We start from the raw sequence: 22,431 nt of genomic DNA, 5'->3' as shown, positions 1-22,431 counted from the left end.
AAAAAAAAAAAAACAGGCCCTGGCCGGTTGGCTCAGTGGTAGAGCATCAGCCTGGCGTGTAGAAGTCCCGGGTTCGATTCCCGGCCAGAGCACACAGGAGAGGCGCCCATCTGCTTCTCCACCCCTCCCCCCTCCTTCCTCTCTGTCTCTCTCTTCCCCTCCCGCAGCCAAGGATCCATTGGAGCAAAGATGGCCGGAGCGCTGGGGATGGCTCTGTGGCCTCTGCCTCAGGCGCTAGAGTGGCTCTGGTCGCAACATAGCGACGCCCAGGATGGGCAGAGCATCGCCCCCCCCTGGTGGGCAGAGCATCGCCCCCTGGTGGGCATGCCAGGTGGATCCCGGTCGGGCGCATGCGGGAGTCTGTCTGACTGTCTCTCCCCGTTTCCAGCTTCATAAAAATACAAAAAACAAACAAACAAAAACAAACAAAAAAACAACCCAAATATTTTTCTGCATTAAAAAATATATCTTTTTCTGCATAATTTAGGCCAGACTTGAACATGCATCAGAATCACCTGGAAGGCTTGTTAAAGCACAGTTTGCTGGCCTCAACCTCCGAGTTACTGATTCAATAGGTCTGGGGTGAGGAGCGAGATTTTGCTTGTGCAGCAACGCCCTGGTAATGCTGATGCTGCTGGTCTGGGCAAAGCATTGGCCCCAGATGGGAGTTGCCATGTGGATTCCAGTAAGGGCACATGCAGGAGTCCGTCTGTCTATGTCCCCTCCTTTTACTTGGAAAAAGAAGAAAAAAAATGTGAAATGAGGGACACATACTGTACCTTTCTCCCAGGGTGGGGTATGGGACTATTAGTACTTTAAGGGTCACTCCAAAGAAATACTTCTCATAACATCATTGCCCTGTTTTTCCACTTGCTTTATTTTTTTTCCCAATTGGCCAATACACTCTCCTTGACCAAACTTGAGTCAGCTCCTCTGAATCTTCTCTTTGACTCAGCCTCACCTTGCCTATTTAGTTCAGTTTTAGCAAGAATCCTGCTGGATCCGTTTAGTTTAAATCCCCCACCTTTGATATCTGATTACCCTGTCCTGGCTTCAGCAAAAATCCTGTTGAGTTGGTCTAGCAATAATTCCCTAGCCTTGATGTTTCCTCTTAGTAATTTTCCATCCACTGATCCCAACACGGCTCCCTGACCATAAATCTCCATTTGATCTTGGTGTATTTGGAATTGAGCCCAATCTCTTCTCCCCTAGCCCCCGCTGCAAAATCTCCACTGCAGTAGTCTCTCTCTCTCTCTTTCTCTCTCTCTCTCTCTCTCTCTCTCTCTCCCTCTCTTTAATTCCTTAATTTTTTTATTCCTGGCACCACTATCACAATTTATAGGAAAATATACCTGATGTAATGAGAAGAAAAAGACAAAGCTACAACAGATAAAAAAAAAATCTCAGAAATGTACATCTAATTGACACTACATTGCATTCATCAATAGCTGCACTTTTTGCAGACTGGCTATGACAGTCCTGAGCAAGAAGAGTTTCCTGTTTAAGCTGCAGTCATTTTCGTGACTATGGATCATCATTCCTTCCATGGCAGATTTTTACAGTTCCTCTTATGCATTTGGGACGACTGTCTCAAAGTAACGGGCAACCTTCCTGTCAACTCCTTGCTCTCCTGCTAAGAACTATAGCCCTTTTCTGCTGAGTTTTTAAAAAACTTCTGCTACTATATCTACCCCGTCCGCTGGCAGTTCTCACCACCACCGTAGTTACCACCAAAATTTCCCCCTTCGTTATAACCATCATATCCTCCCCACTGCCACCATATCCACCACCTTGGTTTCCATATCCTAGTCTTCCACCGCCACCATAGTCTTCTCCACTCCTATAACCAGGACCACTGCCATAGTTGCCACCATCGCCTCCAAATCCATTATATCCACCGTCACCTCCTCCATAACTACCTCGTATGCCACCTCCACCACCATAGCCTCCTCTTCCACCAAACTTTCCATCATGGCCAAAGTTTCCTCCACCACCCATAAAGGTGCCAGAGCCACTTCCATGGCCTCTCTGCGATCCAGCAGACTGCATTTCTTATTTAGAGAGGACCCTTTCCACTTTATAATTATGCCCATTAATAATAGTGTAAAATTTCTGAATAACAATTTTATCAACTATATCATGATCATCAAAAGTTAGAAAGGCAAATCCTCTTTTTTCCCCCGTCTGCCTGTCTTCCATACCTTCTATGGTTTCAATCTTGCCATACTTTTCAAAGTAGTCTCTCAAATTATATTCTTCTGTATCTGTTCTAATACCACCAATAAAATTTTCTTCCTGTTAGATGGGCCCCAGGCTTTACAGAATCCTCTTTAGAAACAACTCTCTTTGATTCCACTACACCTTGTGTGGTCAGCACACACTGCTGCATCCCCCTCTTCAACACAAGAGTCAATCAAAAACCAAAACCCCGGGAGTATTTTGTTTGGGGCTCTCTTATCACCACGCAGTCTGCGAGTGTGCCTCATTTGTCAGAAGGTTCTCTTAAACTAGCATCTGTAGTTTCAAAGCTCAGACCACTAATAAACAGTTTTCTCAACAGCTCTACTTCCTTTGGATCATGGCCCTGGGCATCCAAGGCAGAAGCAAGGTGGTAGTCATCCTGCTTGAATAGAGTCTTCTTTTTATTTATTTATTTATTTATTTTTGTATTTTTCTGAAGCTGGAAACGGGGAGAGACAGTCAGACAGACTCCCGCATGCGCCCGACCGGGATCCACCCGGCACGCCCACCAGAGGTGACGCTCTGCCCACCAGGGGGCGATGCTCTGCCCCTCTGGGGCATCGCTCCGCCGCGACCAGAGCCACTCTAGCGCCTGGGGCAGAGGCCAAGGAGCCATTCCCAGCGCCCGGGCCATCTTTGCTCCAATGGAGCCTTGGCTGTGGGAGGGGAAGAGAGAGACAGAGAGGAAGGAGGTGGTGGGGGTGGAGAAGCAAATGGGCACTTCTCTTATGTGCCCTGGCCGGGAATCGAACCCGGGTCCCCCGCACACCAGGCCGGCGCTCTACCGCTGAGCCAACTGGCCAGGGCCTGAATAGAGTCTTTTGTACAGTGTCTTTAACAAGTCACATGTGGGTAAGAGGTTCAAGAGAGTTGTAAAACATGTTTAGGGTTAAAGCCTTTGAAACTTTTTGTATAATTCGACTACAGTTCTTCTCAATCTTTCATGTGCCTATAAATCACCTGGTAGGTGGGGGGCAGAGCCCAATATTCTGTATTTCTGACAAGTTCAGGGTGATGTTGATGTATCAAATACCCCACTTAGATTGCCAAGAATCCAGCATGTCATTTGGAATGCAAAAACCAACCTTGTCTCTGAGCCTCACTCAGTTGAAACTTCAGTTTTTAATGTCCTGATACATGTTTTCCTTTCAACATTCATCACAATTTGCTATTTTTCTATTCATTTGTTTATTTATTTTTTTGTCTTGTCCACCAAAACATGAGTTCTGTGAGGACAGGCACCAACCACACCTATCTTGGTCATCATTTTGTTTCTAACCTGTAGCACAAATAGTAACCAAATTCGAAAGCCAGGGCACAGAAGAACAAGTGGTACCTGACTTAGCAGAACAACTGAGCTGAAGACGAAAGCAGCAGCAGGGGAAGCCGAGAAGAAACCCAGTTTACAGTGCAGAATTCCCCAAAGGCTCAGGAATGGGCAGACCGAGTAACTCTGAAAGTGGGACGTGAACACAGGAAGGTGTGGTTGAAAGTCTTTAAGAAACATTTGGACCAGATCCCTCCCTGTTCCGTTATGGGGGGGGGGGGGGGGTAGAGGGGACTGAAATTTCCTTGCACAAGAAGATTAGAGTTTATCTTCCCTCTTGTTCGTTTGGTTCTTTGGGTTTGTGCCCTCCCCCCCTTTTAAAATTAATTTTTTTTTTACAGTGACAGAGAGACAGATAGGGACAGACAGACAAGAACAGAGAGAGATGAGAAGCATCAATCATCAGTTTTTCGTTGCGACACCTTAGTTGTTCATTGATTGCTTTCTCATATGTGCCTTGATTGCGGGCCTTCAGCAGACCGAGTGACCCCTTGCTCGAGCCAGCGACCTTGGGTTCAAGCTGGTGAGCTTCTGCTCAAACCAGATGAGCCCGTGCTCAAGCTGGCAACCTCAGAGTCTTGAACCTGAGTCCTCTGCATTCCAGTCTGAGGCTCTATCCACTGCGCCACCGCCTGGTCAGGCTGCCCTCCCCCCTTTTTAAATTACATTGATTGTTACTTGAGAGATGAAGCCCATTCCTCCCTGTGTGTGTCTGCCTCCTTTTTCATTCTTTAAGTCTCGGCTTAAACAACACTTCCTTGGAGCAGGTTTCCGTACTGTTCCATCTAATGTAGGTTCCCCCTGACCTTTTTCTCACTAGCTGAGTCTGTTCTAGTGTAACTTGTTTATTGCACAGAGGGAACTCATGAGGTGATATAAAAAGAAGCATTATTGCCTGACCAGGCAGTGGTGCAGTGGATAGAATGTCCAACTGGGACACTAAAGACCCAGGTTTGAAACCCTGAGGTCTCCAGCTTGAGTGTGGGCTCACCAGCTTGAGCACAGGGTCGCTGGCTTGAGCATGGGATTATAGATCTGACCCCATGGTCGCTGACTTGAGCCCAAAGGTCACTGGCTTGAAGCCCACGGTCGCTGGCTTGACCCAACATCACTGGCTTGAGCAAGGGGTCACTTGCTCTGCTGTGCCCCCCTCCCATCAAGGCATATATGAGAAAGCAGTCAGTGAACAACTAACAGCCACAGTGAAGAATTGATGCTTCTCATCTCTCTCCATTCCTGCCTGTCTGTCTCTCTCTCTCTGACTCTCTGTCTCTATCACACACACAAAAAGAAGCATTATTTTTACTGCTACTGTTTCTTTAAGTGTGTCCTGTGAAGTGTGTGTGTGTGTGTGTGTGTGTGTGTGTGTGTTCTGTGTATCTACCTCTATATAGGAGTAAATTTTGGAGCAGTTCCTATGACATTTCTAGTTGTTTAAAGGAACTAGAAAATTCTACATTAACATTAGGTCATAAACACAGTCTCAATGTGATATTGCCTAGTCTCAGGAAAAAACAAAAAGCGTTCATCCTGACATACTCATGAGTCTTCTCCCTTGACCGTAGCTGGGACTTGCACTAGAAGAGAGGAGTGGTCCTCTTGCCCTCTTTCTCCTCTAGGCTTCCTCCTCCTTCCGAGCTTGCTAACTTGAGATTTCCATATCTCCCAAGGCAAAGGCAGCGGTAGGAGGAGAGGGAATGAGGATACAAAGTTCTTACCTGGTGCTGCTGGAAAACAGTCTTATTCTCTCTCGGCTTGGCAGTTGTTTAGAGCGTCCTCATTCCCTGAAGTTTCTTCATTTATGGAAGCCTTATTGTCTGGTTTAAAATTGTCCTCTCCATCCCAGGACCCCTACCATCTTGTAAAGCTCTTAAAATCCATCAGCGTTTTGGCTTCTGGGTTTTCTGACTTGCTTAGAAAGACTTTTTTAGCCCCAAAGTTAGAAAATATTTCTATATATTTTCTAATGTGCTTTATTTTTTTTACATTTAAATATTTAATACCATTTAAAGTTTATTTTTATCTATGGTATGTAGTAGAGACCTACTCTATTTTCTCACAACTGGATAGGTGATTTTTCCAACCCTGTTTATTCTTTCTCCATGGAATTATAATTACACACTTAGCATACATCCAGTTCTAGTATATACTTTTGTGTTAGTTTGCCAGGGCTTCCATAACAAAGTATCATAGACTTGGTGTCTTACAACAGAAATTTATTTTCTCTCAGTTCTGGAGGCTACAAATCCAGGTTCTTTGGTTGATAGATGGTCACCTTCATCCTGTGTCTTGAATTGGTCTTCTCTATGGGACCTTTTATAAGGATACCAATCACTGGATTAGAACCTACCCTAATGACCTCATTGTAGCTTATCTACCAATTTAAAAACCTTATTTCCAAATACATTCTGAGGGATTGGGTTAGGACTTCAACGTATGAATTTGGAGGCAAGGGTGGGGGAATACCATATAACCCATAACAGCTTGGATCTGTTTTAAGAAGTTTTCCATTCCTGTGCTATTTTTATAGCTACAGACTTACAGAGGACTTAGAAAACAATCTACTATTTAGAAATTGACTTTTCTTAATATATTTTTTAGGTATAAGTTTCTTTGTAAAACTTTTCCCAGTCTCTTCTTTCTTCTAGAAACAGATATCTCCTGTTGTATTTTATTTGAACCTCTGTTATAACAATATTCCTTTTATAAAGAGGTGTCAACTTCTAGCTTCAAATTAGATCACAAGCCCATAGGGCTCAAATAATTAATTTTTTAAATTATTAATAAATTATTAATATTTGACATTATTAATAGGAGTTTTTAAATGACATGATGTGTCAAATGCTGTTTTGTGAGTTTCACTTGCAGCATCTTATAAGTCCCCTGCGAAGCAGAAATAAGGCTCAAATAAATTACCTGCCTGAGGGCACATAGCATGTAAATTGGCTACTTATAGTTTCAACCTGGGCCTATTTGATTTCAAATCCCAATCTCTTAACTATTAGAAAGTACTACCTCTGTAGCTATTTTATATCCCCTCCATTGCCAAGAAGGTCTGGTGCACAGAAGGTATCTAGTGTATGTGCTCATAAAATACAGTAAGCTGAAAAGCGTAACAATCCATTTTTATGTTGTTGTTCTTTCTATTTAAAGTTCTGTGACTAATGAACTATTTTAGGTCTGGATTACAGTGGTTGAAGGAACAGGTATATAGTTAGGGTCCTCACCATTCTCATGATACATAGAGCCTGTGCTTCCAAATAATGACAGTCAGCTTTTCCTTCCTGTGCCCTCCTGGTCTTTAACATGACTCTCTTGGGTTCAACCTAAGCTCCATTACAGCTGTTTACTTGGTGCTACTATTTCTCAGTGTGTCAATTTAATGCCATAAAATGTTTTTATTTAAAGGTCATAAATAAAAAGAAAACTTTGTGAAAGAGAGTAGCACACAGTCAACAAATGCTACTTCTCCATTATCACTGACGAATTTATGCATTGGTTCACTTATGAGCAGTGTACTGTGTAGCAATGTATATGATTTGGTGGGTATCTTAGTCAGCTTGGGTGCTATAATAAAATACCAGAGGGACTGGGTGGCTTAAACAACAGAAATTTATTTTCTCACGGTTTTAAAGGAAAATCCAAGACTAAGATTCAGAAAAATTGGTTTCTGGTAAGGACTCTCTTCCTGGCTTGTCAACAGCCACCTTCTCACAATGTCCTCGTATGGCCTTTTCTTGGTGGATATGCACAGAGACAGAGGGAGAGAGGTATTGAGAATGCTCTGGTGTCTCTTATTTACTTATTTATTTATGTATGTATGTATTTATTTATTTATTGTATTTTTCTGAAGCTGGAAACGGGGAGAGACAGTCAGACAGACTCCCGCATGCGCTCGACCGGGATCCACCCGGCACGCCCACCAGGGGCGATGCTCTGCCCACCAGGGGGCGATGCTCTGCCCCTCTGGGGCGTCGCTTCGCCGCGACCAGAGCCACTCTAGCACCTGGGGCAGAGGCCAAGGAGCCATCCCCAGCGCCCGGGTCATCTTTGCTCCAATGGAGCCTTGGCTGCGGGAGGGGAAGAGAGAGACAGAGAGGAAGGAGAGGGGGAGGGGTGGAGAAGCAGATGGGCGCTTCTCCTGTGTGCCCTGGCTGGGAATCGAACCTGGGACTTCTGCACGCCAGGCCGACGCTCTACCACTGAGCAAACTGGTCAGGGCCTGGTGTCTTCTTTAAAAGACACTAATCCTATTGCATCAGGGCCCTACCCTTATGTCCTCAGTGAACCTTAATACTTCCTTAGAGGCCCCTTCTTGAGGTCTCGAAGGGTTTCAGCATATGAATTCTAGGGAGTGGGGGGGGGAGGAGTACAAGCATTCAGCCCATAACAGTGAGTCGAGCTGACTTAGGATGAAAATAGAGGATATAGGTCTTTGAAGATCTTAGACCATTTTGGGGTTCAATAAGTATAACTAGAACAATACTTCTTTGTACCTAAATTGCTTATCTTGCCTAGACATGAGGATTCACATCTCTATACAATTTTAAACAATATCGCCTACTTAGAATTTATTTATAAATGCTTGAGTTTCCTAGATGAATGATCTCTGTTATTTCATGGTGTAAAAAGTTTCATCAAAGTGAATAAAGTCTCCATTACTTTCTATTGTCAATATTAAAATGTAATTTTCATCCTGATCCACAGTTGCTTTATTTAAAATTTTTCTATATTTTTTAGTTATTTCCTTGAACTATACCAAACAATCTCTTTCCTTCCTTAATAGTAGTATTCAGACACATATAATTCTATCTTCCCAGAGGTCTTTGTTTATATAGTTTTAGAATTTTTAATTGCTACAGATTTTCTTTTAGCTCTTTATGATTTCTCTTACTCCAAGGTCCTGTCTAGATCTAACATCCTATGATTCTGAGATGCTCTATGATGGAAACAATGTTTTAAACTCTAGGCTTGTCAAGCTCAAAAAGAATATACAATAAGAATATACAATAAGAATATACAATAAGGTTGAAGAGGCAGATAGAGCAACAGAAGTGCTGTTATTGATACAGTTCTGCAGAACTGTAAAAGTAAATCAGAATGATAGCATGGGTTGATTCCCCTTCATGTAGCCATAAATTCATAAACAAGTGGTTTTCTAAGAGCAGGGCAAGGTTTTTCTCCTTCCTAAAAATTTCCCCTAAGTTTCTTTGATGATGCTCTACTTGGCATATCTCAAAACTGACTTTTCCTTCCCCCTTAACAGCAAGTGCTCAACTCTCAACTTCCATTTTTACATTGTTTCTTACAATTTTGTCCTCATTAGGAGTTTACTGAAAGGCAGAAAGCATGGGCCGAACTGAAAACATGAGGCTAGTGTGTTCCAAAAGGAGCATTTATTTTAAAAGTGCCTGGGTACAAGTGGGCTGAGACCGGCAAAGGGGTTCAGTCTCGAGCTGTAGGAGGAAGCATTAGATACAGGCATTGCTGCAGGCAGGCGGTTGGGTGCACCTGGACATGCCCAGATTAGCATGTTTTGGTTTGTGGCCTTGGTCCCTGACTTGCCGATGAGCATGAAGAGGGGGATTCAGATACAGAAACACCTCCTCTGCAAGTTCTTTCTCGTGTAGCACAGGCCTAATCAGCTTGGTCCTATCCAATGTCCTTAGTAAATCTTGAAGACAGCTGAAGTTATTAATCTCCCAGAAACAGCTAGGTCCTGGAGCCCCTGGACCTGTGGCAAGCCATTTTTTTTATGTTTGGAATTACTTGTTTATATGAAAATTAAAAAAAAAAAAAAAACACACCCAGGAATCCAACTGCCACATTTCATGCACTAAATATACCATATGTGGAAGCTTCCCCTCAAAATATTCAACAGTAACCGTCACCATATGACAACAGAACAATAAGGAACAACCTTGTGGCTTTTACTTGCTCCCAACTATTTTTAACATGAGATTTAGTTTTGTTTAAAAATAATTGTTAAATAGAATATCAGAATACCTATATTATTGTGGATAATGAAGAAATACCTAATTTTTCTTAATGCAATATAAGAGTAAAGTCTCTAACAGAAAAATATATTTGCACATTTTTCTGAAAAAATAAAATCTAAGTGTCTTTAATGAAATACATATAAGCTTACATGGGCCAGGCACTATTCCTAAATACTTTGTAAATATTAAAACATTTAGTCCTCATCATAATTCCTTGATTACTAGGATTATTCCCAGTTGATAGATGAGGAGACTGAGGCACAGAGAAGTTCAGTAACTGATTCAAAGTCACCCAGCCAGTAAGTAGGGAGCCAGGATTCAAAGACAGACCATCTAGGTTCAAGGGTCCATGCTTCACTAAAACACAACTGCCTCTTCCCAGAGTAAAGCCTCCATGTATTAGAAATTTTCTTTTTTAGATGATTCAGATTCCTGGTTGAATTTGTCATCTAGACACTAGAACTTATTTTTGGAGCTCAAATGCTAAACATAGTCTGCCTCTGTGCCCACTGGCTATCCCTAGACATGAGGGACTCTCCCTCTCATACCCACTTCTCTGGGCTCTACTTTTGTGGATAAACACTTCTTGCTGTCTGACTCACCTAAGAATGACAAGTAGCCTTAGCCTGGCCAGCAGCAATCCCAGACTGGATCACTTCTCCAGATTTGAGGTTAATCAACTGAAAATTCCATTAGCTTCATACAGAGTGAAAATAAAGAACAGACAGCTTCATGGTGAGAACTGAAGTCAGGTGTGACTCGCCCAGGCTGGCCGGCAATTACTAGTTTTTTCCCTGCCTCAAAGGGACAGTCTGTGGCTAGGTTTTACAAACAACCATTGTGATTTAAACTTCCCTAATTGTCAGGCTCCTCCCCAATATAAGCTTTCTCCTGACATTCCTGCAAAGGTAAACTTTTTGCTACATTTCAAAGTAAATGCCAGGAAGCCATTAATAGAGAGAGAATAGCAAGCAAATTAACTACAACCTCACAGTGGGGGATGAGAAGGTTCTATTTAGAGCCCTTCCTCCTCCTTTGGGCCTGTTCTGTTCTCCAGATGGCAGCTGAAGAGTCGTTATATCTATCACTTACCTCTTTTGTTTTCCAAAGAGCCAGTAACAGTTGCCTTCACCTGGCAGCTTAACTTTGCCAGAGCTGCTAAATTTCCTCCAGTTTGTGGCTGGTTTTCTTTCTATTGGTGGAGGCAAATGTTAATTCCTAAAACTACCATTTGAAATTTAGTATGTATCAAACTGGCTATAACATCTGAATGAAAACTTTCATTTTACTAATTTTAAACACGTAAGAGGGCCCTGGCCGGTTGCTCAGTAGTAGAACATTGAGCCAGCATACGGAAGTCCCAGTTTCGATTCCTGGTACACAGGAGAAGTGACCATCTGTTTCTTTTCCCCTTCTCTTAGCTCCTCTCACCTCCTCCACGTTTTCTCTCTCTCTCTGTCCTCTCTTCCCATAGCCATGGCTCGGTTGTGAGCATGGCCTCAGATGGGCAGAGCTTCGGTCCCAGACAGGGGTTGCTGGGTGGATCCCAGTCAGGGCGCATGCGGGAGTCTGTCTCTCTATCTCTCTTCCTCTCACTTAAAACAAACAAACAAACAAAAACCATGTAAGAGATAAAGAACACATTTAAAAAGAATGTGACAGGTCAACAGCTTTTCAGAATTGTCAGTTTAGGTTCTTTCTCCCTCTCTATTTTCAAGTGCAGAGTTCACCTGGTCTCTGGAAGAGGAGAGGTCGCTTGCGATAGAAGTCATGTCCTGCATTCCCTTCTGAAAGCCCAACCAGCTCATGAGATCACCGAACAAGATTTAACACGTCCGTGCCTTGGAACCACAATTTCTGATCAGAACCACGAGAACAATAAGGTCCCTATATCCCCTTTCCCCCGGGCGGACTGAGCCAGCTATTAAATAATTGTCTCTCAACTCCAAACCCAGCATTCTATGCTCCTAGTTAGTGATACTGGGATTCTACAAACCACCCCTCCCCCTTTGCCAACTGCTCCCCATTAGGCTTTGCCAATGGAGAGTGACTGCAAGTTTGAAGGAATAAAAAGGGGCTTGCTCCTTTCTGTTTCAGTTTTGCTTCCTGTTCTTGAGGGTCACACTAGCAATGCTCTTAGTTTAGCAGCCGTTTATTTCTATAGTAGAAGCTGAATCTGTTTTGTAGTTTTCCCAAAACTCTCCCATCAGCCTTATTGCCCCTCTCAGAGGTACCAGCACACACAGCCAGGCAGTGCCCCCTCCTCAGAGGTCTGAGTCCCAGCCCCAGGACCCTCCTCTGGGTTCAGAAATGAGTACTAGCTGACCGGTGCCGCTTCTCAGAGGTCTGGACCCTAGCTCTTTCCTTACTTTGCTCTAAGGATGTTTGGTAGGGCCAGATGTCTTGCCTTTGCATGCATGAGATTAAAATTCAGGTCATTTTATTTGAATATTAAAGGTAAGAATGTCACAAGAAAGCTGGAGGACTTGGGAATTTAATTCAGATTATGTACGAATGATTCCCAAACCTTTATCTGTATGCCAGACACCTTTCCCAGGTTTAAATGGAGAGCCTGTATGTACCTCAAACTCGGAATGTCTAAAATTAAATTATCGTCTTTTCTCTTTGCTCAATAAATTCTGACACTATCTATCAGTTCCCTGCAAGAACTATTTTTTACTTGCACAAACAGTCTCCAAGTACTGTCAATTTATTTCCTAAATGTCTCCTATTTTTCATCTCTACTTCACAACCCTATTTCAGATCCTCCGAACTCACTGGGTTTTGTAAAACCCTCCTACCTTGTTTCTTTGCTTCTGGCTCTTGCCCTTTTAATCAGATCTTTCTAGAGTGTGTAGAGATTGAAAAAGATAATTTAAAATTTTTGATTTTCAGAACACAATCCAAGATCTATCTAGTTGACTCTGAAACACTCTCCTACCACTCCAAATAATTGAAGGCTTTAAAAAAATGTTTCCATTGATTGAGAGAGAGAATCAACTTGTTCCACATTGTTATTCCATTTAGTTGTGTACTTACTGATTGCTTCTTGTATATGCCCAGACTGGGGATCGGACCCATGACCTCCCTGCACCAGGACAATGCTTTATCCACTGAGCCACCCAGCCAGGGCTAGGCTTTCCTTTTATTACTGGTTATGAACAACCATATGATGTGTCTTGGTGTTGTCTACTTCATGTTTCTTGTGCTTATTATTCGTTTGCTTGGATCCATGGATTTACATTTTCCATAGTTTGGACATTTCTTCTACCCCCCCCCCACTTTCAGAGACTTTAGAAACATGTACATTAGGCTACTCGAAATTGAACCACAGCACAATGATTCACTTTTTTCTCTTTTTTTCTTTTTGTGTTTTACTTTGTATACCTTCTATTGCTATGTCTTTGATTCACTACTCCTTTCTCTTTCCCTGGCTAATCTGTCATTCATTCATCCTATCCAATGTACTTTTCATCTCAGTCATTATACTTTCTCTCTAGAAGTTCTACTTGGATATTTCATTATGTATTTTTCATGTCTCTACTTAACATTTTGGACATACGGAATACAGTTATAATAACTGTTTTAATGTTCTCAGCTTCTAATTTTAATAATCTATGTTGATTCTGAGTTTGTTTCAATTAATTGATTATTCTCTTCATTATGGGTCAAATGTTTCTACTTCCTTGTCTGCCACTCTGTGGCTGGATGCCAGCCATTATAAAATGTACCTTGTTTGGATATGGGATCTTTTTGTATTTCCATAAATATTCTTGAGCTTTATTCTGGAATATTAAGTTACTTGGATACAGTTTGACCTTTCTTGGGGGTCTTACTTTTATGACTTATTTGGTGGGCACATAGCTGTGTTCAATTGGAACTATTTATTTCCTGCTACCGAGACAGGATCTTCCTGTTTCCTACCCATTGACTTGAGATTTATGAGTTTTTCTGATTTAGCTGTGGATAGGTACTATGTGAGGATTAAGTATGAAAGACAAGATAACCTGGACTTGTTATCTTTGAATATATGTATCCTGATTTATTGATGTCGCCCCATTAAAAAAATAAAATTAAAAAAAAGTATGTATATGTATGTATCTATATTTATATCCTTATCTACCTATCCATCTATCTATCTATCCCACACATATACATATATGGCCATCCAATATTCTTTAATATTTTCTATTATTGAAGTATATGAAAAAAAAAGAAGTATATGTGTATATGTATATATAAATATATACACATGTATATACAGGGATTGGCAAAAGTAAGTTTATAGTTGTGAGTATTTGAAACAGAGTTTATTCTTATATTATTATTTATTACTATAAGCATACTTTGTTAATTACTCTAACTTACTTTTGCTTACCTCTGCATATGTTGTGTATGCGTGTATATTTATCACTTAAGTGATAAATTTTTATCAACTAAATTTTCATGAATCAAACATGTTTATAACCAGTACCCATATCAGCAAGTAGAATATTACCAATATCCTAGAAGCTTCCTCCTTCTCTCTCTAGTTGTTACCCTCTGCCATCCAAGGACAACCAACATCATAGATGAGATGTGCCTGTTTTTGTGAAACTTTATACAAATTTAATCATACCACATATTATTTCGTGTATGTCTAACATTCTGTTTATGAGATACATCCTTATGGTTTTGTGTACTTGTAGTTTGCCTATTCTTATTGGAATAGTAAAGCATTCTGTTTTATAGATATACTATAATGTATTTAGCCACTTGTGTCAGGGGTCCCCAAGACCACTCTGAGGTTCAGTAATGTGCTAGGAAGATTCACAGAACTCAGAAAAGCTGTTGTATGGTTTAAGTTTGTTATAATAAAAGGATACAGATTGAAATCAGCAAAGGGAAAATATTCACATGGCTGAGTCCAGAGGAAACTGGACACAAGCTTCTAGCTGTCCTCTCCCAATGAAATTTCATGGACAGTGCTTAATTTTTCTAGCAAGTATGCGTGACAATATGAGCAAAGTGTTGCCAATCAAGGAAGTTCATCCAGGCCTTGGTGTTCAGATTAATTTTCTTTCTTTCTCTTTCTTTCTTTCTTTCTTTCTTTCTTTCTTTCTTTCTTTCTTTCTTTCTTTCTTTCTTTCTTTCTTTCTTTCTCCTTCCTTCCTTCCTTCCTTCCTTCCTTCCTTCCTTCCTTCCTTCCTTCCTTCCTTCCTTCCCCTTCCTCCCTCCCTTCCTTCCTTCCTTCCTTCCTCCCTCCCTCCCTTCCTCCCTTCCTCCCTCCGTTCCTCCCTCCCTCCTTCCTTCCTTCCTTCCTTCCTTCCTTCCTTCCTTCCTTCCTTCCTTCCTTCCTCCCTCCCTCCCTCCCTCCCTTCCTTCCTTCCTTCTCCTTCCTTCCTTCCTTCCTTCCTCCCTCCCTTCCTTCCTTCCTTCCTTCTCCTTCCTCCCTCCCTCCCTCCCTCCCTCCCTCCCTCCCTCCCTCCCTCCCTTCCTTCCTTCCTTCCTTCTCCTTCCTTCCTTCCTTCCTTCCCCTTCCTTCCTTCCTTCCTTCCTTCCTTCCTTCCTTCCTTCCTTCCTCCCTCCCTCCCTTCCTCCCTTCCTCCCTCCGTTCCTCCCTCCCTCCCTCCCTTCCTTCCTTCCTTCTCCTTCCTTCCTTCCTTCCTTCCTTCCTTCCTTCCTTCCTTCCTTCCTTCCTTCCTTCCTTCCTTCCTTCCTTCCTTCCTTCCTTCCTTGTCAGGTGGGTATAGCATGTGCCCACATGAATGACCTCAGCTACTCAATCTCCACCCCCTCATAGATCACATTGATACATTATGGCCCAAAGGCTCAGGCATACGAAAACAAGTATTCATATAAATCATGTTACTAGCTTGAACTAACTGGCATAGTTCATGAATTTAGCCATAAAAAGACACTCTTTTCAGGCAGAATATTCCAAGGGCTCAGAGATCTTCTCCTAGAAACCATACCAATGGCCATTCCTGAAGACTTTAGGAATGTCCAGGGTTTAAGTAGTCCAGGATTACAGAGTTAACCCTTTCTGCACAACAAATGAGCATTTGGCAGTTTATATTTTTTATTGCTATGAATAGTGCTTCCATAAACATTCTTGTATATGTTTTTTTGGTGAAGATTTGGGTGCATTTTTGCTTAGCAGTAAAATGGTAGGTCCTAGTATATGCATTTGTCCAATTTTCATATATAATGCCAAATTGTTTTCCAAAGTGACTATGTCAATTTACATTTCCAGCATCAGTCTACAGAAGTTTTCGATATCCTTTTTCTAAAATACAGTTTTATTGAGGTACAACTGAACTACAATAAAATACATATTAAAATTCATATTGATAACTTATGACATATGTATACACCCATAAAATCACTACCACATGCCTGACCTGTGGTGGCGCAGTGGATAAAGCGTCGACCTGGAAATGCTGAGGTCGCCGGTTCAAAACCCTGGGCTTGCCTGGTCAAGGCACATATGGGAGTTGATGCTTCCAGCTCCTCCCCCCTTCTCTCTCTCTCTCTCTCTCTCTCTCTCTCTCTCCCTCTCTCTCTCCTCTCTAAAATTAATAAATTAAATAAAAATTAAAAAATAAAATTAAATTAAATTAAAAAAAAATCCCTACCACAGCAAGATAGTGAAACATTACCCCTAAAGGTTTCCTTGCATTCGCAATATTCTCCGAGTGAGCTTGTTTTCTGTTTAAGTCAGGCAGGGTCAGTTTCTATTTGTTTATACCATGGAGACTTTCTAGTTGACATGATCTCATCTCTCATTTATTTGCCCCCAGTTTGGTCTTCTACATTTCTTTTCACTTAAATAGATTCTTGCAGGGCATCTCTGATGTATGCTAGGCACAGGGGTTCTGATCGTTGCCTATGTAATTTATTTTGGCTGCACTGCAGATTGCAGCTTTATCGGGACTCTTGGGAATTCCTCAGATCTTTTTACTCCTGTTTTCTCTGCACACTATTCTTGAATCATCCTATAATCCCCTGGTCCCACTGCTTCCTGGTTGGCCCGAACCAAACTCCCCTAAATCCAACTCCAGCAAAGGGTTTTCTGGATGATAAGAGAAAGGGCCTCTCAACTCTTCATTAAGTTGTATAAACCAATGTTATGAGTTGAGTTGTATGTTCCTCAAAAGATATGTTGGAGTCCTAACCCCCAACACCTCAGAATGTAACCTTATTTGAAGATAGGGTCTGTATAGAGGTAACCAAGTTAAAATATGATCGTTAAGGGTTGGCCCTAATCCAATATAATGAGTGTTTTTATAAAATGGGGAAATTTGGATGCAAAGACAGACACAAATAGAAAGAAGATGATTCAAAGGGACACAGGAATAAGATGGCCACATACAAGGCATTTGTCCTTTTTTCCAAGGCAGGGAGAGAGTCCTGGAATAGATCCTTTCCTCACTGCCCTCGGGAGAAATCAACTCTGCTAACACCTTGGTTTAGGACTTCTAGCCTTTAAAACTGTGAGGCAATACATTTCTGTGTAAGCTGCTTAGTTTGCGATGTTTTTTTTTTTTTTTAAGTAGGAAGCAGTTTTATTTATTTATTTATATTGATTGATTTTTAGAGGGGGGGAAAGAGAGAAAGAGAGAGAGAGAGAGAGGAGGAGCATGAAGCATCAACTCCCACATGTGCCCCGAACGGGCAAGCCCAAGGTTTCGAACCGGCAACCTCAGCATTCCAGGTCAACACTTTATCCCACTGCGCCACCACAGGTCAGGCGCAATGTTTTTTTATGGCAGCCCTAGCAAACTAATACAAGTAGGTAGGATGCATCAGCTTTTCCTAATCATTTTCAGATGATGTGACATGGATCAGAGAATCAGAGGGTAGTGGCTGCTTTTTTGAAAACACTGTTTGCTATAAAAACTTGCTGTGGGGGAGAGAAGAATTTGGGAATATCAGACTAACCTCAGGTACTTTGACTTTGGCCATACACGAGACCCTGAATTTGAGCCGACTAAATCATGAAATTTTATATTCCTTGTTTTTTTCTTTCTGTTTTCTCAAATTGATAAGCACGATTCATTTTTCAACAGCCATCTGTGGGAACACATGGACTTGTTTAGTGGCTATTATAATCTGTTCCACAGTCTGAGGGGGCGGTATGGGAATATTTTTCTCCCCAGTCCTTTTCACTGGAACTTTTCCAAAACCAGAGGATTAATAACATTTTGATAAACGCAGGTACAGCATATCTTAAAAACTCCCTGAAATATTCTTATCACCTTAAATCAGGGCATCTGACAGGTTACCTTCAGTTGAACCTGACTTTCGGCTGAGTCCCTGTGAGGACTGGATTTTGCTTTACTTGTAAAATGTTGTAAAGTAACAGAACTCCTATTTGCCTTCATGGTCAAACGTTTGATTAAAGAGGGCAAAGCAGGGGTAAAGAGAATGACATAAACAGACAGTACATGGGAATATGAAATGTACTCAGAGCAAGTGATGTATTATTGCTCTTCCACTTGAACCTGGCAATCAAGAATATAATAAATGTGTCCCTAAAGAACTTCTTTTCTATTTCAAGTCCTTTCTTAGGCTACTTTCACCTTTCAATCTTCACTTCTTTTTTGGTCTTTAGGTAATGGATTTGAATATATTTCAGCAAAGCTGCAGAAAGGACTCATTTGGTTGTGCCTCAGGGGGTCAGATTCTGGGTACCACTTGGAAGTGAGCATAGTGATACGCCCTCAGGACTTAGTTCTGGTGCCCTTAACGAGTACCGTGGTCTGCTGGAGATCAAAGGCCCCTTTCCACATTGTGGGCCCAGTCCCCTTTGCTTCCATGGACTAGTGTCACTGCTCTGTCTACAGAGGTAGCTTTTTCTTCTTTTAAATTAAGATAAAATTCTCATAAAATAAAAACCACCATTTTGACATTTTATTTTTAAAAATTTTTTAGAGAAAGAGAGAGAGAGACAGAGATAGAGACCAAGACAGGAACAGAGAGAGATGAGAAGCATCAACTTATAGTTGTAGCACCTTAGTTGTTCATTGATCGCTTTCTCATATGTGCCTTGACCAGGGGGCTCCAGACAAACCAGTGACCTCAAGCCAGAGATCTTTGATTTCAAGCCAGTGACCTTTGGGCTCAAGCCAGCGACCATGATGTCATGTCTATGATCCCATACTCACGCCAGTGACCCTGCACTCAGGGTGGCAAGCCCATGCTCAAACTGGATGAGCCCGTGCTCAAGCCAGTGACCTCAGTGTTTCAAACCTGGGTCCTTCAGCATCCCATGTTGACACTCTATCCACTATGCCACCACCTGGTCAGGCCACCATTTTAACATTTTAAAAACATACATTTTAGTGGTTTTTAGCATATTGACACTGCTGTGCAACCATCAGCAATAATTCCAGTCATTTTCATCACCCCCCCAAAAAACCTTGCACCCATTTTCTGTCACCTCCTAATACCTCCATCCCCTTTAGGCCCTGACAACCACTAATCTACTTTCTGTCCTGTAAAATTGCCTATTCTGGACATTTCACGTAAATGGAGTTATAAAATATATGTCAGTCTTCCTCCACTTAGCATGTTTTCAAGGTTCATCCATTTGTCACACGTGTCAGTACTTAATTTCTTTTTGTTGCCAAATCATAATCTCTTGTATGGACATACCACATTTTGTTTATTCACTCATCAGTTGATGGACGTTGGGCGGTTGCCATTTTTGGCTGTTATGATTAATACTGGTATAAACATTGAGACACAAGTGTTTGTGTGGACATTTGTCTTCAACTCTCTTGGCTATCTGAGTGGAATTGCTGGATCGTATGGTAACTTTAGGTTTAATTCTTTGAGGAACTGCCAAATGTTTTCCAGAGTCTTTTTTGCAAGGAGAATAGGTTAAGATTGACTTCAAACACACTATTTTTGAGGGGCAGATGATCTCTCAAAAAGAAATGCCCACATGAGGTTGAAGATGCAAGAATGGTGCCGAGGTGAGAAACCAGGGTTGAATATTTCAGTCTGGGCATCATCCAAATACAGTGATTGATAAAGCTGCAGGGGAGACGAGGTGTCTGAGAATGATAACACATGGAAAAAGGGAATATGAGAGGCCTTTGACAGGCCAAGTACTGTCTAGGATTGTGCTTTATGTGTGCTGTCAATGTAATCATCACAATACAATTAAATGGATGCTATTATTAACTCCATTTTATGGATGGGGCAACTGAGTCTCACTGAAGTTAAACATATAGATTTCTTTGCAGAGGATGTATACTATAGCAGAGCCGGGATTTAAATGCTGGTAAAGACCACAGATTCAACCTAAAAAAAAAAATTCTTAGGGAGTAGAGGTGGATTAAAAAAAAAAAAAGAGTATCATTAAGTGCAATAGCATGGTATATGTGACATATAATGTTCCAGAATAAAAGAGAGGGATTTTGTTTGTTTTGTTTTGGCAGAAGGTTGTCAGTTGTGCCAAGGGGTCAAGTAAACACAAAATATATGTGCATAATAATATCTGATTATCTAATTTCTGACCCATTATATGTCTCAGGCTATTCAGACTTTAACTAATACGTCCTGGATGTATGCTGCTGCCCTAGGTGAACTTCTCTCGGCAGAACACCAGGACATTGCTGAGTCTTTATTATAGACAATACATGCATTTCAGAAGGAGTAAGAAAACAGTTATGTACAATGAAAGGTTTTACAAAAACTAGAATTTCAAAGCAAAATGAGATTTTTCTCATGTTAAGCCATGAAGTAAAAGTCCAAGCACATAAGACTCTTATCTTAGTACTAGAAAGAAAAAGAATTATATTGCAGCTTTGAAATAAAACTGCATTTTATAGGTAATGAGGCAGTACCCTCACCTTTACTCAGTATTTTATGTCTTCAGCATTTTTTCTCCTCTTCAGACGGTGATGAGTGGACTGGAGATTAAAGCACCATTATTTCAGAGCGCTGGAGCGCAACCACATTACGGTGACAATGCAGAAGTCTCAGGCACTTTCAGCCAGCCAAGACTTTTATTATTATTATTATTATTAGCAATTTCAGTGTTGTTGAGGCTAGATCATTTCCCTATTTCAGACTGTTGGTTTACTTGGCATTTGTGGATGTTTTCAAGGATATAAAACAACATCAGAGGGGCCCCGTCTGGATAGCGCAGTTGGTTAGAATATCATCCAGAAGTACAGAGGTTGCTGGTTGCTGGTTTGATCCCGAGTGAGGACACATACAGGAACAGGTGGATGTTCCTGTCACAGGCGCTCGCTCTCTCTCTCTCTCTCTCTCTCTCTTCTTCTCTCCTTAAAGTCAATAAATAAAATTTAAAAAAATCAATAAAGTAAACAAGTTTGAAGCTGGATCCACATAAAGCCAGTCATGAAACACTTGTATGGAAATTTTCCATCCCAAGATAAAAAGCAAATGCTTTCTTGGGAAAAAAACAAGGTAAAATAAAATGAAGTTGATGATGTAATAAGTTGATATTGCTCACGAGCAGTGCATCAATTTATTCTAATGAGCTGATTGGTTTGTTTTCTGCTCAGAATAAACCGAATTTTAGACCTTAGAGCAGTGGTCCCCAACCATTTTTGGGCCATGGACCGGTTTAATGTTAGAAAATATTTTCACAGACCGGCTTTTAGGGTGGGACGGATAAATGCACAAAATAAAATTATGCGACCGGCATAAAAACTGTGGTATTTTTAAATATAATTGTCGAACTTATGAGACAAGTGTCAAGAGTGAGTCTTTTTTTTTTTGGTATTTTTCTGAGGTTAGAAACGGGGAGGCAGTCAGACAGACTCCCGCATGCGCCCGACCGGATCCACCCGGCATGCCCACCAGGGAGCGATGCTCTGCCCATCTGGGGCATCGCTCTGCCACAATCAGAGCCACTCTAGCACCTGAGGCAGAGACCACAGAGCCATCCTCAGCGCCCGGGCAAACCTTGCGCCAATGGAGCCTTGGCTGCGGGAGGGGAAGAGAGAGACAGAGAGGAAGGAGAGGGGGAGGGGTGGAGAAGCAGATGGGCACTTCTCCTGTGTGCCCTGGCCGGGAATAGAACCCAGGACTCCCGCACGCCAGGCCGACGCTCTACCACTGAGCCAACCGGCCAGGGCAAGAGTGAGTCTTAGACAGATGTAACAGAGGGAATCTGGTCATTTTTTTAAAATGTTTTCTTTTTTTTTTAATTAATTAATTTATTTATTCATTTTAGAGAGGAGAGGGAGAGACACAGAGAGAGAGAGAGAGAGAGAGAGAGAGGAGAGACAGAGAGAGAGAAGGGGGGGAGGAGCAGGAAGCATCAACTCCCATATGTGCCTTGACCAGGCAAGCCCAGGGTTTCGAACCGGCAACCTCAGCACTTCCAGGTCGACGCTTTATCCCACTGCGCCACCACAGGTCAGGCTGGTCATTTTTTAAAAATAAAACATCGTTCAGACTTAACTATAAATAAAACGGAAATAATGTAAGTTATTTATTCTTTCTCTGCGGACCGGTACCAAATGGCCCGGACCGGTACCAGTCCGTGGCCCAGGGGTTGGGGACCACTGCCTTAGAGAAAGGATTCTGCTACATGTGCACTTTTTTTTTTTTTTTTTTCATTTTTCTGAAGCTGGAAACAGGGAGAGACAGTCAGACAGACTGCCGCATGCGCCCGACCGGGATCCACCTGGCACGCCCACCAGGGGCGACGCTCTGCCCACCAGGGGGCGATGCTCTGCCCATCCTGGGCGTCGCCATGTTGCAACCAGAGCCACTCTAGCGCCTGGGGCAGAGGCCACAGAGCCATCCCCAGCGCCCGGGCCATGTTTGCTCCAATGGAGCCTTGGCTGCGGGAGGGGAAGAGAGAGACAGAGAGGGAAAGCGCGGCGGAGGGGT

At 42.0% G+C, this 22,431-nt stretch overlaps 1 pseudogene; it reads right to left on the bottom strand.

Annotated features, from left to right (window-relative positions):
• Positions 1 to 483: 483 nt before the first annotated feature.
• On the bottom strand, positions 484 to 2,389 carry LOC136313994 (heterogeneous nuclear ribonucleoprotein A3 pseudogene; annotated as a pseudogene).
• Between the last annotated feature and the right edge of the window lie 20,042 nt (positions 2,390 to 22,431).

Source organism: Saccopteryx bilineata, chromosome 10, assembly GCF_036850765.1.
Source record: "Saccopteryx bilineata isolate mSacBil1 chromosome 10, mSacBil1_pri_phased_curated, whole genome shotgun sequence".
NCBI classification, from domain to species: Eukaryota; Metazoa; Chordata; class Mammalia; order Chiroptera; family Emballonuridae; genus Saccopteryx; species Saccopteryx bilineata.
The sequence above is the reverse complement of the archived record's forward strand: the minus strand, read 5'-3'. Positions and strand labels throughout refer to the sequence as shown.